The 14,992-nt window shown below is 44.8% G+C and overlaps 1 protein-coding gene across 2 annotated transcripts in view; it reads right to left on the bottom strand.

Annotated features, from left to right (window-relative positions):
* The window catches only part of LOC144829052 (NFX1-type zinc finger-containing protein 1-like), a 1,360,324-nt gene that overhangs the window by 767,209 nt on the left and 578,123 nt on the right, over window positions 1-14,992 (bottom strand). The gene's annotated exons all lie outside the window — the stretch shown is intronic.

Below are 14,992 nucleotides of genomic sequence, written 5' to 3'. Positions count from 1 at the left end.
TCTCATATTTGTAAAGCCCTAAATTGCCCCCACTGTCTTACGTTCTGATTGATCGGACTATTATTTATATTGTGATTCTACAAACATACTGACATCTCCATTATGTCTACTAGGGGCTCTCGAAGCAAAACTGCAGCCGGGGGACCTCCAGTGATAGGCCCCATAGACAATTTTATAATAAGGGCCTACGATGCCATAGATCAGGGCATTTTACTCCTGGAGCGCAGGGTTTCGCTAGACCTAGCCCTAGCTAAACAATCATCCCTCGGACCTATTGCATCGGCAATAACACCTATCCAGGCTAGAACTAGTAACATCAGACCTTTAACTGATGTCCGTGCCGATATTCATAGTATACCAAATGAGGTAAATTTATCTGCATCAATTCCCCTGATAGACTCTGACTCAGAACCTAGTATGGATCTGAAAATAACTCCTAACCTATCCATTAACCCTACACCAGAAGAAACAACTACAGACAGTATGAGGCAATTAAGAGGCAGGCGGGAGGGTGCCACACAAAAACAAGCTAAACATACATCAAAGCATTGTATGTCTAAGGTTAGGAAACATAGCGCGCCCAAACGAAAGCCTAGGAAAGGCACTAATCCATACTTAAGTACGGGTGGAACAAACGCAACCATTGAGATAGAAAGTGAGGAGCCGCAGGGGAAGTTGCCAGGCACTGAGGACAAACTTGATGCAAATACTGTAAATGATCACCTGCTGGAAAGAATGGGTGAACTTCTTAGCATCTATTTGTCACCAATAGAATGTAGACTCACTCGCATTGAAAAGCAACTAGCTAAATTAAGCATCCCCATTAAGAATATCTCTAGAGACGGGGCGTCTACTGGCGTGGGAGCTAAATTAAGCTCCTCAAAACCCACATGCCCTAAACCTAAAAATCCCCCAGCTCCAACTATGACCACAATGCCCAAAACCCCACAGGTCTCAGGTAAAGGGACTACTGCCAATCATTTGGCAGCAAATTCTAGCACTAATCACATGGCTACCCCTCACACTACCAAGACAGTGTTAGAGCCAGGGAAGGGTCAAAAAAATGAACAGAGCAAGGGGATTTTAACGAGTCAAACTCGCAACCCTGCGCAAAATTTCCCTACGGCTCAGCCCGCCCAAAACACGGTAACTAACATGAGGCAGATTCCACCACGTATTAATCTGCCGCCTGAATGTGGGGCGTACGTGTTGGTCCTAGTTAATGTTTCTAAACTTAGGAAGGATCAAGAAGAAACCCCTATATCCCTGAAAAACAAAACTTTACATTGGCTAATTGCAAATTGCAATTTCCCCATGGAAGGGGCAAGGGAGATTATTCACACCCAGAGAGTGGTCTGGATAGGCCCATTGAGAAAAAAGTTTGAGGGGGACTGTATAACTATAAATTTTAAGAACCCCCAATGGGCCGAAAAAACATTGGCTAGTGCTCCATTACCCTCACCACGGGAATTTAACACCACCCTGCTCCCATTGGGCTATTTTTATAGACATCTGATTTCCCCTAAGTCAAATTTGGCGAACAATTTCGCCGCATTCCACCAGGATCTAAATTTTAGTGCTAGGATCAAGTCTCCACTCTTTTCCCAGAACCAAGATCTTAATTACCTGAATGGTCCCGCCTGGCGTCATCAGGCCCCAATACCAGCACACCCTCCGCACTATCCTCAATTCCCAACAATGCCCCATTACGACCATAGGGAAAGGTCATATCCAGCATTTATTCCAAATCAATACATGCAGCTGAATGAAGTCAGGCCACTATTTAACATCCCAACTCATAATCGGTTCGATTATTTTTCAAATCTAGATGAGCAGGACTGACTGGATAAAATGGATGGTAGTAACATCAGAAGTGTAGCTACAAATAATGAAAATAAGGGATATCCACCATTAGCTGAAGAAAGACCAACTCAGAATAGACCAGCTGATGACTTGTATGCCAATAGCAGCCCTCTAGTAGCTGACAACATCACTGAGGAACGATCACCCGTAACGTCAGCCAATGCCACCTGGGATTTATTAACATATGATCATACTGCCACCTTTCTGTCCAAACACGAACATAAAACCCCCATGCTACTAGAATACGACGTGAATACAGCGAGGAGTGCTGGGAGCAAGCCCACCAGACATCGTAGTAACTGTGGGTTATCAATTCTTAGCTGGAATGTGGCGGGGTTGGAATCTAGGCTCTCAGACCCCTTATGGGCTAAGATAATTGATGGCATAGACATTGTTATGTTCCAGGAAACGTGGGCTGTTGGGAATTTGCATGTAGAGGGTTATCACTGTTTTAGTATAACATCACCTAAACCCAGTTTCGGCCGAGCAGTTGGCGGTCTGTTCATTGGGATTAAGATTTTGGCTGGTGGTTCAATCAGAGATTTGTCCATTGGGAATCCGAATATTCAAATTCTTGAATATAAGTTAAAGTCAAAACCAGGATTTATTTAATCAATTTTTATAATAATGATTTTTATTGTGTACCGAATAAGAATTTTGAGGCATTGTCAAAGGTTTTACATAATCTGGAATTCAGTCCACTAACCGATGTAGGATCAGGGATTCTAATTGGGGGTGATTTTAATGCAAAGTTAACAAAGAATCATGGGACTGGGGATAGGACCCACTTAGACCAAGCGGAACGAAGGGGTACTGAATTAGCTAATATACTAATTGAATTTGCCCCTGGTGACGCCATGATAGCAGGTCATAGTCCTAGTGCCCCCCATGCCCCCACGTTCACAAGTAGGGACAGCAGCTCTACTATTGACTATATTTGTATGTCGCCTCATCTAATAGATTGTATAGTAAAGTCTACTGTGATGGTGACACCATTCAGTGACCATAATCCACTTATGGTAACTTTGAATTTTGCCCCCAGTCCGGTTTATACAAATCTAAATGGTGCAAGGGATATCACACCCTCGACTGATGGATTGAGATTAAAATGGAGGGGGGTTGATAGCGGGGCAATTTTGGATAGCGTACAAACTAAATACCCGCATCTGATTAAGTCCTGTTCATCCACGGACGGCAATCATCATAGGATAATTCTTTTGTCAGTCCCACTACCTAAGGAAGGTAAAGAACCAAGGTGGTTTGACTCGGCCTGCTCATTAGCGAATAAGGAATTAAGAAGGGCACTTAATACTAAACCTAGGTGCAAAATGACTGTTCAGATAGCCAGGAAACAGTATAAAATCAAAATAGCAGAAAGAAAGGCTACACTACTTTCTGAACAGTGGGAATCACTGGTGACCAGCGCAAATCTGGGGGACAGCGGACCTTTTTGGTCTACAGTCAGGAAAACAAGGGAAATGGGTAAGAAGCTTACACCAATTAGCTGTAACATAACCAGCAGTGCATGGGAGACCCATTTCTCAAAAATCTATGCAGCATCGCCTGAGGAGTTGCCGACTCCAACCCCAGGACAATTGCGGGGTCTACAGATTGAAGCCCACGAAGTAGAAATAGCTATAAAAGAGAGCCTTGGAAACAAGGCGCCTGGTCCTGATGGTCTGCCCATTGACATTATTAAGTATAATTCGGATCTATGGGCACCAATTCTTCTTAATGTCTTTAACAGCTTACCAACAGCGGCTATGCCCGTTACTTGGGCAACTAGTACCATCGTCCCAATCTTTAAAAAGGGAGACAGGTCAGAACCAGCTAACTACCGCCCGATCTCCCTTCTGGACAACACCTTAAAAATTTTGGGACGAGTAGTTTATAATAGAGTACTTGAATGGACTGAAGACACAGACCTACTGTATCTGTGCCAGATGGGATTCCGGAATGGGGTGGGGACAGTGGAGCAATGCTTGAATCTTAAATTGATAATTGATAAGTATTGTATTGCTCGATTGTCCCCCACCTACCTTGCTTTTATGGATCTCTCATCCGCTTTCGATCTAGTGAATAGATCCAAACTCTGGACAATCCTACTAAACTACGGGTTAGATGATGCCCTTGTCGGCTTCCTGGCCTATCTCCATACTGATCTGAAAGCACGGGTCAGAATTGGGATGGGCGGCGAAATTTCTGGAGCCATTGATATCGGCAGGGGGGTGAGACAGGGGTGCGTTTTAGCACCCCTGTTGTTTATTATTTACATTAATGGCCTATCGAGAAGTTAAAAAAAAGTTACCAGTGATGTCCCGACAATCCTAGGGAAACCCTTACCAGCGCTTTTATACGCAGATGATGCGGTGCTCATGGCCCGCACACCAAATGCCCTCCGCCTACTTGTTCATAGTTTTGTTCATTTTATGGAGGGATTAGATCTGCGGGTAAATTTTAATAAATCTTTTATAATGTCATGTGGCCCCGGGAAAAGAAAGCTCAACACCATACAGATAAGTACAGATAAACTCGAATCTGTCCCCACATTTCCTTATTTAGGATTGGTTTTCGCTGCGAACGGCTCGTGGCGTGGGCATTTGGCCCACGCCACGAGCAAGTTCTCGAAAGCCACCAATTCTATTTTGAGCTTGCCTCGCCCGAAGAAAATAGGTGCCACTAGGGCTATTTTAATTTTTTTTAGACTACAGTGCTTACCTGTCGCCTCATATGGAGCCGAGGTCTGGGGGTTGGGAGGTAGCTCATGTATTCAGCGGGAAGAAAGCCGTTTTTGCAGGAAAATATTGGGCGCTCCAATCTCATCCTCTGATTATATTTGCCCCACCCTCTTCAACATCTACATGAAACCTCTCGCAGCCATCGCACGCCAGCACAACCTCAACATCATCTCTTACGCCGACGACACCCAGCTGATCCTCTCCCTCACCAGAGACCCCGACACCGCCATAACCTGCCTACACGAAGGGATGAAAGACGTCGCCGAGTGGATGAAGGACAGCCGCCTGAAACTGAACTCGGACAAGACGGAAGTCCTCATCCTGGGATCTTCGCCCTCCGCCTGGGACGACTCCTGGTGGCCCCCAGCCCTGGGCACCGCACCCAAGCCAACCGACCACGCACGCAACCTGGGCTTCATCCTGGACCCCTCCCTCTCGATGACCAGACAAGTCAACGCCGTCTCCTCATCGTGCTTCAACACCCTGCGTATGCTTCGCAAGATCTTCCGCTGGATCCGGACCGAGACCAGGAAGACTGTCACCCAGGCACTCGTCACCAGCCGACTGGACTACGGAAACGCCCTCTACGCCGGAACCACAGCCAAGCTACAGAAAAGACTCCAGCGCATCCAGAACGCCTCCGCCCGACTCATCCTGGATGTCCCCCGACGCAGCCACATCTCCAGCCACCTGAGGAACCTGCACTGGCTCCCCGTCGACAAGAGGATCACGTTCCGGCTCCTCACCCACGCACACAAGTCTCTCCACGACCTGGGCCCCAAGTACCTCAACGACCGCCTGACCTTCTACACGCCCACCCGCCAGCTACGGTCCACCAGCCTCGCCCTCGCAGCCGTACCACGCATCCGAAGAGCCACCGCCGGAGGAAGATCCTTCTCTTACCTGGCTGCCAAGACTTGGAACTCCCTCCCCATCCACCTTCGGCTGACCCAGGACCATCTCGCCTTCAGGAAACAACTCAAGACCTGGCTGTTCGAGCAGTAGCATACCCCTCCCCCAAGCGCCTTGAGACCCTCCCGGGTGAGTAGTGCGCTATACAAATGGCATGATTGATTGATTGATTGATAATGAATTAAACCTTCCTTACGTTAGCGATTTTATTAGAGCCAGACCAGCACTTTTCTGGATTAGAGTTTGGAGGAACAATTCAGCCATCCTCACACAAAATATTATAAAAGATTGCTTAAATTGTGATCATGGTATGGCGATTCCATGGCTCTCAGGAGTTTTTAAAACACTGAGCGCCGTGGACAGAGGCAATTTATTTTCAGACCCCACCAGGATCGAGCCCAAGGATAATGTTGAGGTCAAAAATGCACTGTATGCACTTTATAACTTTGAACGGATGGGAAGAGAATCATCGAAATCAACTGTCGCAAAATATTTGGGAAATGAATTGTGTAGGCAACCACTCCCGCCCTATCCCTCCCTACCTATGACTAGCTGGGAGAGATCACTTTTGTTTCGTTTAGGAGCGGGTTCAGTGAAATTTCTGTTGTCTTTCCCATTGGGTTATCGACATAGTATTGACTATAACCCTTGTCCATGCGATGGTGTTAGTTCACAGGATGATTTGCACTTCCTATTCTTCTGCAAATTTTATCTAAGATGTATTAAATGGTTTTTAACTCCATATTTTAAGAAACACAGACCACTTTCACTTAAGGAGTCTTATAGAATGTTGGTTTCCCTGGATTCTGATGAACTAATTTTCCGCACTAGTACTTTTCTGAGATTGATAACACGAGTGCGCAAAATGATGGAAAATCCCTGAAATTTGTCTCAATAGAGTAGAACTGTATTACATTTTAATCATGAAATCTTTGTAATAATTTATAATGTAAATGAATTGTTGCTTTTTAACTGCGGTACTTTTATGAATTTTATGAAATTCGAATAAAGGTCTTTTGAACTTGAACTTGACTTCTTCCAGTGTGCTGGAATAAGGCATGTGAACAAATGCACAATGAACGACAGGATGGACCCAAGTCCGAATTGCCACATGTGAAAGCTGCCTTTGAGCGTGCCAGGGAGCTGGCTAACAGTGTAAATAGGTCATGTGCCGCCTGTAGGGTACATTAATTTCATAGACTGATTTATTGTCAGATAAGGAAAATGCTACTTACCAATATGCATCTGTTCTTGGCATGTAGAGCTGCAGATTTCTACACTTTGCATTAGATGGCCACCTGGTGTTGGGCTCGGACGATTGCATGTTGTTGTCGTCTTGGAAGAAGTCTTTGTAGTCACGAGATAGGTGACTCCTCCCTTGGACGATAGTGCGCATGGGCATCGGCTTCATCCTTAGATTGTTTATCGCCATGATGGGAAATGATGGAGTTAGTAGAAAGAAAGAAAGGATGTCTATGTGTGTATATCTAATTAAGATAACACTGGAACAGATACAGGTCCCAGGGAGGCGGGATGGCGTGTAGAAATCTGCAGCTCTACATGCCAAGAACAGATGCATACTGGTAAGTAGCATTTTCCGTTCGAGGCATACTAGCTGCAGATTATACACTTTGCATCGATTGTGCAGCAGTGTCTCCCCTAGCGGTGGTCAGCTGTATCCGTTGCAGTAGTTTGAAAGAGAGTTTTGAGGACAGCTTGGCCTAATGTAGCTTGCTGCTTGGCTTGCACATCAACACAATAGTAATTAGTGAAGGTGTGTGTTGTAGACCATGTTGCTGCCTTGCAGATGTCTTCTAGGGGAATGTTCCCTATGAAAGCCATGGAGGCTCCTAGTTTGCATGTGGAGTGCGCTCTAGGAGGAACTGTTAATGTGACTTTTTGCCTTGTGATAGCATATTTGTATACATTTAACAATCCACCTTGCAATTCCTGATTTAGAAATGGAGTTGCCTTTATGTGGTGGAGAGAAAGCTACACAAAGTTGCTTTGTTTTGCGAAAGGATTTCGTCCTATCGATGTAATAAAGAAGAGCTCCTTTGACATCTAGTGTGTGTGGAGCTCTCTCTGCTACAGAGTCTGGGTTTTGAAAAAACACTGGTAACTCTACAGATTGGTTTAGATGAAAAGGAGGAATTACTTTAGGAAGGAGTTTAGGATTAGTCCTGAGAACCACTTTGTTACGGTGTAATTGTAAGAATTGTTCTTGTATAGTGAAAGCTTGAATCTCACTAACTCTTCTAAGAGAGGTAATAGCAATAAGGAAAGCTGTTTTCCATGTGAGATATTGCAGTTCACATTTGTGTAAAGGTTCAAAAGGGGGTCCCATGAGCCTGGTAAGAACAAAGTTTAGGTTCCACCCTGGAGAGGGTGGTAACCTAGGAGGAATAATTAATTTTAGTCCGTCCATAAAAGCTTTTATTGCTGGTACTCTAAACAACGAGATATGTTGTCTGTTTTGTAGATATGCCGCAATGGCTGCAAGATGTAAGCGTATAGATGAGTATGCTAGATTACATCTCTGTAAATGGAGAAGGTAACAGATAATATTTTGGATGGAAGCATACAAAGGATCAATTTGATTATTAGTGCAATAACTGGCAACTCTTTTCCATTTCGCAGCATAGCAAGCTCTAGTAGTAGGTCTTCTGGCTTCTTTAATGATGTTCATAGAGTCTGGTGGCAGGTTAAGGTAACCAAACTCTAAGACTTCAGGAGCCAGATTGCCAGATTCAGTTGACTTGGATCTGGATGCCTGATGTCTCCATGGTTCTGCGTTAGCAGGGTTGGGGACAGGCACAGTCTTTGGTGTGCAACTAGTGAGAGTTCTAGCAGAGTTGTGAACCATGGTTGGCGTGCCCATGTGGGAGCTACTAAGATTAGTTTGAGAGACTGTTGTTTGAGCTTGCGTACCACTAGTGGTAGTAGTGGGATTGGCGGAAAAGCGTACGCAAATCTGCCTGACCAGTTCATCCATATCGCATTGCCCTTGGACAACGGGTGTGGAAACCTGGCGGCGAAGGTTGGGCATTTTGCGTTTTCGGGAGTGGCAAACAGGTCTTTGTCTGGATGACCCCACTTGTGAAAGAATGGTGAAGAACTTGCAGATGTAGTTCCCATTCGTGAATCTGTTGTGTCTGTCGACTTAACAGATCGGCTATCTGATTGTGAACTCCTGGAAGATGTTCTGCAAGCAGATATATCTTTTGTGGAATGGCCCATCTCCAAATGTTTTGTGCGAGGTGGGACAGCTGCAGGGAATGTGTGCCTCCTTGTTTTTGTATGTAGTACATGGCTGTCATGTTGTCCGTCCGGATTAAGACAGCTTTGTTCTGTAAGTGCATTTGGCAGGCCTTCAGTGCTTGGAAAATTGCCAGCAACTCTAGGTGATTGATGTGAAGCACCTTTTGTTGAGCGGTCCATCTTCCCTGAGTTGTGTGGTGGAGCAAATGTGCTCCTCATCGTATCAGGGATTTGTCTGTTGTCAGTACTATCTCTGGAACTGGCTCTAGGAACGGCCGCCCTTTGGACAAGTTTTTGGTGTTCCACCACTGCAGAGAGCGATGTGTGCGGCTGTCCACCAACACCAGGTCTGTTAGCTGTCCTTGTGCCTGATTCCACTGATGTGCTAGACATTCCTGCAATGGGCGCATTTGCAGTCTTGCATATGGTACAATAAAAATGCAAGATGCCATCATGTCTATTAGTTGCATGAACACTCTGGCTGGGAAAGAGTGTTGGTTTTGAAACCTTGTAACTAAGGCTTGAATGCTCTGTATCCTGGCTGGACTGGGATAAGCTAGAGCTGTATTGGTGTTTTTGGTAGTCCCTAGGTATTGATGTACATGAGATGGCTGGAGATGTGACTTGGTGTAGTTGATTGTAAACCCCAAGTCATGCAGTGTTTGAATTGTTTTGAGATGTGTGTTGGACACACTGATTGAATGACTTGCTTTTTATGAGCCAATCGTCTAAGTATGGGAAGACGTGGATATGTTGTCTTCCGAGATGTGCTGCTACTATTGCTAGGCACTTTGTAAACACTTGTGGTGCAGTTGTGAAACCGAATGGAAGGACTTTGAACTGATAGTGTTGTCCTTCTAGTACAAATCTGAGATACTTCCTGTGAGAAGGATGTGTGGGAATGTGGAAGTAGGCGTCCTTGAGGTCTAGTGTGGTTAGGAAATTGACTTGTTGCAACTATGGGAGCACTTGTTGTAAAGTGATCATGGGAAAATGATCTGATTGTATATACAGATTGAGAGGCCTTAGGTCTAGAATTGGTCTGAGTGTTCCGTCTTTTTTGGGTATTAGGAAATAGAGTGAGTATACCCCTGTTCCTTGATGTTTCAACGGAACTAGCTCTATTGCATATTTTTGCAGCAATGAGAGAACTTGTTGGAGCAGCGTTAGATGTTCTGTGGACATTGGACGCTGTCTGGGTGGTATATGTGGAGGGGTAGCTGTAAGCTCTAGGCAGTAACCATACTGGATAATTTGTCTTACTCACTTGTCTGTTGTGATGGAATTCCAGACAGGTAAGGACTGTGTTAATCTTCCTCTTACAGGAGTGGTATGCTGTTGGGGGAGCTGAAGGAAGTCACTATTTAGTGGTGGAAGAGGATCGATTGTTGTTATTACCTCAACCTCTTCCCTTATTGTTAGTCCCTCTGTAACCTCCACTAAAATATCCTCTATTGGAGGATGTTTGCGTATTGTTTTTAAAGGAAGTTGAATTGTCTGCTCCAGTTTGTTTGAAGCCTCCTCTATAAAAGGAGAGACGAAAAGAGCCTCTTGGTTGAGTGGACTGCAAAGCTTCCATAGATTTTGCAGTATCAGTGTCTTTTTTCATTTTTTCAAGTGCTACGTCTCGCTCTGGACCAAACAATTGTTGTTGGTTGATTTAAGATGTTTGTTTGCACCTCTTGCTTAAACCCTGAAATGCGTAGCCACGCATGTCTTCTAAGGAGGACGTTAGTGATTATTGCTCTAGATGCAGTGTCTGCTACATCAAGAGCGCACTTGATTGAGGCATTTGAAATAAACTTACCCTCTTGTATAAGGTCATTTGCCTGTGCCTTATATTGGTCAGGTAGATGTTTTAAAAAGGTTTCTAACTGGTCATAATGAGCTCTGTCGTATCTTGCAAGGAGAGCTTGTGCGTTATCTATACGCCATGTATTGCTAGCTTGTGCAGCTATCCTTTTGCCTGAAGCATCTATTATTTTTGATTCCTTATCAGGAGGTGGTGCCGCACCTAATGTCTGTGAATTTGCTCTTTTTCTAGCGTTTGAAACGACTAGGGAATCTAAGGGTAGCTGACCCTTTAATGTAAGCAGGATCCCTAGGAGCGGACCTGTACTTTTTTTCTATTCTTGGGTTTATGATCCTAGCTCGTACAGGATCTTTAAACACTTCTGGGGCATGCCTAATGACCCCTTTAATCATGGGTAATATTTGAACAGATTTTTGTGAGTGTTCAAAAGTGTCTAACAAAAATCTTCCTCTGCCTCATCTGAGTGCATTGTTACATTATGACAGATGGCAGCCCTATTAAGTAGCTGTCCAAACCCAATATTATCTTCAGGAGGAGATGGTTTGGATGGATATGTATGTGGGTCAGGGATATCTGGTACATCTTGTGGGTTTGGATATTCCCAGTCTGGTACATCAGTAGGGTATGGAAAGGGTTCATCAGGGTCTCCCCCATCCCCTATGTTATACTCATCTTCATTCTGAGGAGGTGTCTTGTGGAGGTGAAGATTGAGGTGGAGAATTTTGTGGTGAATGAGCAGGTGAACTTTGAGGTGAAATGTTAAAAGGAATAGAAGGTGAAAGAGGAAGTACAGGAGAAGAAGGGTGCATAGGTGATGTGGCAGAATCCTTACTCTTGACAGGCAATGGAGTTGAAGGTGCTGTATCTGTCTTCCTCTTTCTATGTGGCATAGTGGAAACATGTCCTGTTTCTGGATCTATGTACATCCTTTTTTGCAAAGTATCAGGTGAAAAAGCTCTTCTTCTTGAGAAATTGCTTTCGATGCCGATTTTTTCGGCTCCGGGCCTGGTTTCTGCTTGTCTTTAGCCTTAGGAGTTGTTGTATAGTCCTTTGGCGTAGTTTTCGTCACCGAAGGTTTTGTTTTCGGAGTCGAGGCCTGGTTCGAGGGCTTGGAGGCATCGGAAGCAGGCTTTGTAGGTTTCGGCACTGAAGATTTTGGGATGGAAGCTGTTTTGGTCGGCTTGGAAGCGTCGGAAACAGGCTTCATTGGTTTCGGTGCGGTCTTGTCTTTTAGGAATCTACGGTTTCTGAGTGTTTTTCGGAACCGGGACTTCTTTCGGTTTCGGTGCCGAGGGAGCTGGTAGTATCGACAAGTGCGGTTTGCTAGGTATGGAGCTACCTGAAGGCTTTAATATTTTCTTCGGAGCCGGGCTCGATGGCGAGGCTTTCAAAGCAATGTCTCGGTCTCGACTGGGCCCCGAAGGCGGAGTTTTGACCTTAGCCTTTGGTTTTGGGGGTTGGGGCAGTCATACTCACGTGTTGACCTGATGGTATGGAGTCATTGGAGTCGTCTGCCTCAGATACAATTTGGAGATCATCGCAATCTTCCTCGGGGACACATGGACCTTCGTCGAAGATATCCACTAGTTCCGAAGCTGATCTCTGCATGTTGCGTCGACGGGCCCTCCGATCTCGAATGGTCTCCTTGGATCGAAAGGACGCACAAGCAGTGCAGCTCGACTCGTCGTGTTCAGGTGATAAACACAGGTTACACACCTTGTGATGGTCGCTGTGTAGAAATTTTGCTCCACACACGGGGCATATTTTGAATGGTGTCCTTTCCATGAGTTGTAGGCCTCGCCACGTGGGTAGGCCCAACGGCCCGCGTCGACGACCGGAATCGAACTGATGAAGTTGAGTCTTTGTATATTGATGTTGAAGTTTGTTTTTAGAAAGATTTGCGCGTCAAAGTCTTTGAAAAGAAGATTTTCAAACCGGAGAGGAAAAGTTGCATCCGAACCCAGTGGCGGAAAAAAACAATCTAAGGATGGAGCCAATGCCCATGCGCACTATCGTCCAAGGGAGGAGTCACTTATCTCGTAACTACAAAGACTTCTTCCAAGACGACAACAACATGCAATCATCCTAGCCTAACACCAGGTGGCGATCTAATGCAAAGTGTAGAATCTGCAGCTCATATGCCTAGAACACAACTGTTTCTTTCGTGCACCTTTGAGGGTGTAGATGTGCTTGTATGCAGAGTAATTCGAAAATATATATCTGACGTTCAGCTTGTGCTCACCAAGTACTAATAGTAGATACGTCTAACCTCATGTGAAAAATACAAAAGGAAAATGATACTTACCAGTATGCATCTGTTCTTGGTATGTAGAGCTGTAGATTTGTATACTAGTGCATAGATCGAGATCTGGTGTTGGGCTCGGATGTTTGCACTTTGTTTTTTTCTTGGAAGAAGTCTTTTGTAGTCACAAGGTAGGTGACTTCTCTTTAGGACGATAGTGAGCATGGGACTCTATTCCGTCTCCAGATTGTTTTGCCATGGACGGTTATGATGGAGTTAATAAAAAATAGAAAAGGATGTCCATGTGTAATGTGTCCAAGTAAGATAGTACTGGAACAGATAGAGGTATATGGGGAGACGGGTGGGCATATACGAATCTACAGATCTACATGCCAAGAACAGATGCATCCTGGTAGCATTTTCCGTTTGAGGCATATGAGCTGTAGATCGTATAATTGTGCATAGACTATACAGCAGTTACCTCCTTAGCGGTGGCTACATGTATCTGTTGCAGTGGTTTGAAAAAGTGTCCTTAATACAGCCTGGCCCACAGTAGCTTGCTGTTTTGCTTGCACGTCTACATAATAGTGTTTTGTGCACGTGTGTGGTGTAGACCAAGTTGCTGCTTTGCAGATGTCATCTAGGGGGATGTTCACTAAGAATACCATAGATGCCCCTACTTTACGTGTGGAGTGAGCTCTAGGGGAAATGGTTAAGGTGCGTTTGGATTTAGCATAGCATATTTGGATGCATGTAGCAATCCCCCTTGCAATCCCTGTCTTTGAGATAGGATTGCCTTTATGAGGTGGGGAGAAAGCCACAAAAAGTTGTTTAGTCTTTCTAAAGGATTTTGTTCTTTCACTGAAGTAAAGTATCCCTATGTTTACGTCTAGCGTTTGAAGAGCCCGTTCTGCTACTGAGTCTGGTAGAGGGAAAAACACTGAGAGTTCTACAGACAGGTTAAGGTGGAAAGCAGAGACGACTTTAGGTAGAATTTTTGGGTTAGTCCTAAGAACCCCTTTGCTATGATGGATTTGGAGAAATGGTTCTGGTATGGTTAATGCCTGGAGTTCACTGACATTTCTGAAAGAGGTGATCGTAACCACGAAAGCTACTTTCCAGGTGAGAAATTGTAATTCGCATTTATGCATAGGTTCAAATGGGCGACCCATGCGCCTGGTAAGTACCACATTTAGGTTCCATACTGGAAAGGGTGGAACTCTAGGTGGAATTATTCTTGTAAGTCCTTCTATAAATGCCTTGATAGCTGGTACCCTAGACAAAGGCAAATGTTGTCTGTTTTGGAGATGGGCTGCTATTGCCACAAGATGTAGTCTATTGGATGTATATGCTAGGTTACATTGTTGTAGATGCAAATGGTAACAGATGATGTCTTGAATAGAGGCATCTAGTGGGTTGATTTTGTTATTTGTGCAGTAAATTACAAATATTTTCCACTTTGCGGATAGAGAGCTCTAGTGGTAGGGCGTCTAGCCTCTTTAATGATGTTCTTGCAGGCTGGCGGGAGATTTAGGTAGCCAAACTCTAAGACTTAAGGTGTCAGAAGATCTCAAGGTTGAGTTGATTGGGATCTGGATGCCTTATCTCGCTATGGTTCTGAGTGAGAAGCTTGGGTGAGAGGCATAGCTTTTGATGAGGAACTACTGATAGTTCCAAGAGGGTTGTGTACCATGGCTGTCAGGCCCATGTTGGAGCAATTAGGATCATTGTGAGGGAATGCTGTTTGAGTTTCCAAACCACTAGTGGGAGAGGCGGAAAAGCGTAAGCATATTTGCCTGACCAGTTCATCCATAGCGCATTGCCTTTGGACAATGGGTGTCAATACCTGGATGCGAAGCTTGGGCATTTTGCATTTTGGTGTGTGGCGAACAGGTCTATTTCTGGGTGGCCCCACATTTGAAAGAATGGAAGCAGAACTTGAGGATGAAGTTCGCATTCGTGGATCAGCTGTTTTTGGCGACTGAGTATATCCTCAATTTGATTATGTACTCCTGGGAGGTGTTCTGCAAGGAGATATATGTTTTGAGGAATGGGCCATCTCCATATGCTTTGCGCTAGGGGTGAAAGCTGAAGAGAGTGTGTCCCCCCTGTTTTTATATATAATCCATTGCTGTCATGTTGTCTGTACGGACTAGGACAGCT

This window comes from Lissotriton helveticus, chromosome 4_1 (genome assembly GCF_964261635.1).
Source record: "Lissotriton helveticus chromosome 4_1, aLisHel1.1, whole genome shotgun sequence".
Lineage (NCBI taxonomy): Eukaryota > Metazoa > Chordata > Amphibia > Caudata > Salamandridae > Lissotriton > Lissotriton helveticus.
Note: the sequence above shows the minus strand (reverse complement) of the source record. Positions and strands in the feature narration are given on the sequence as shown.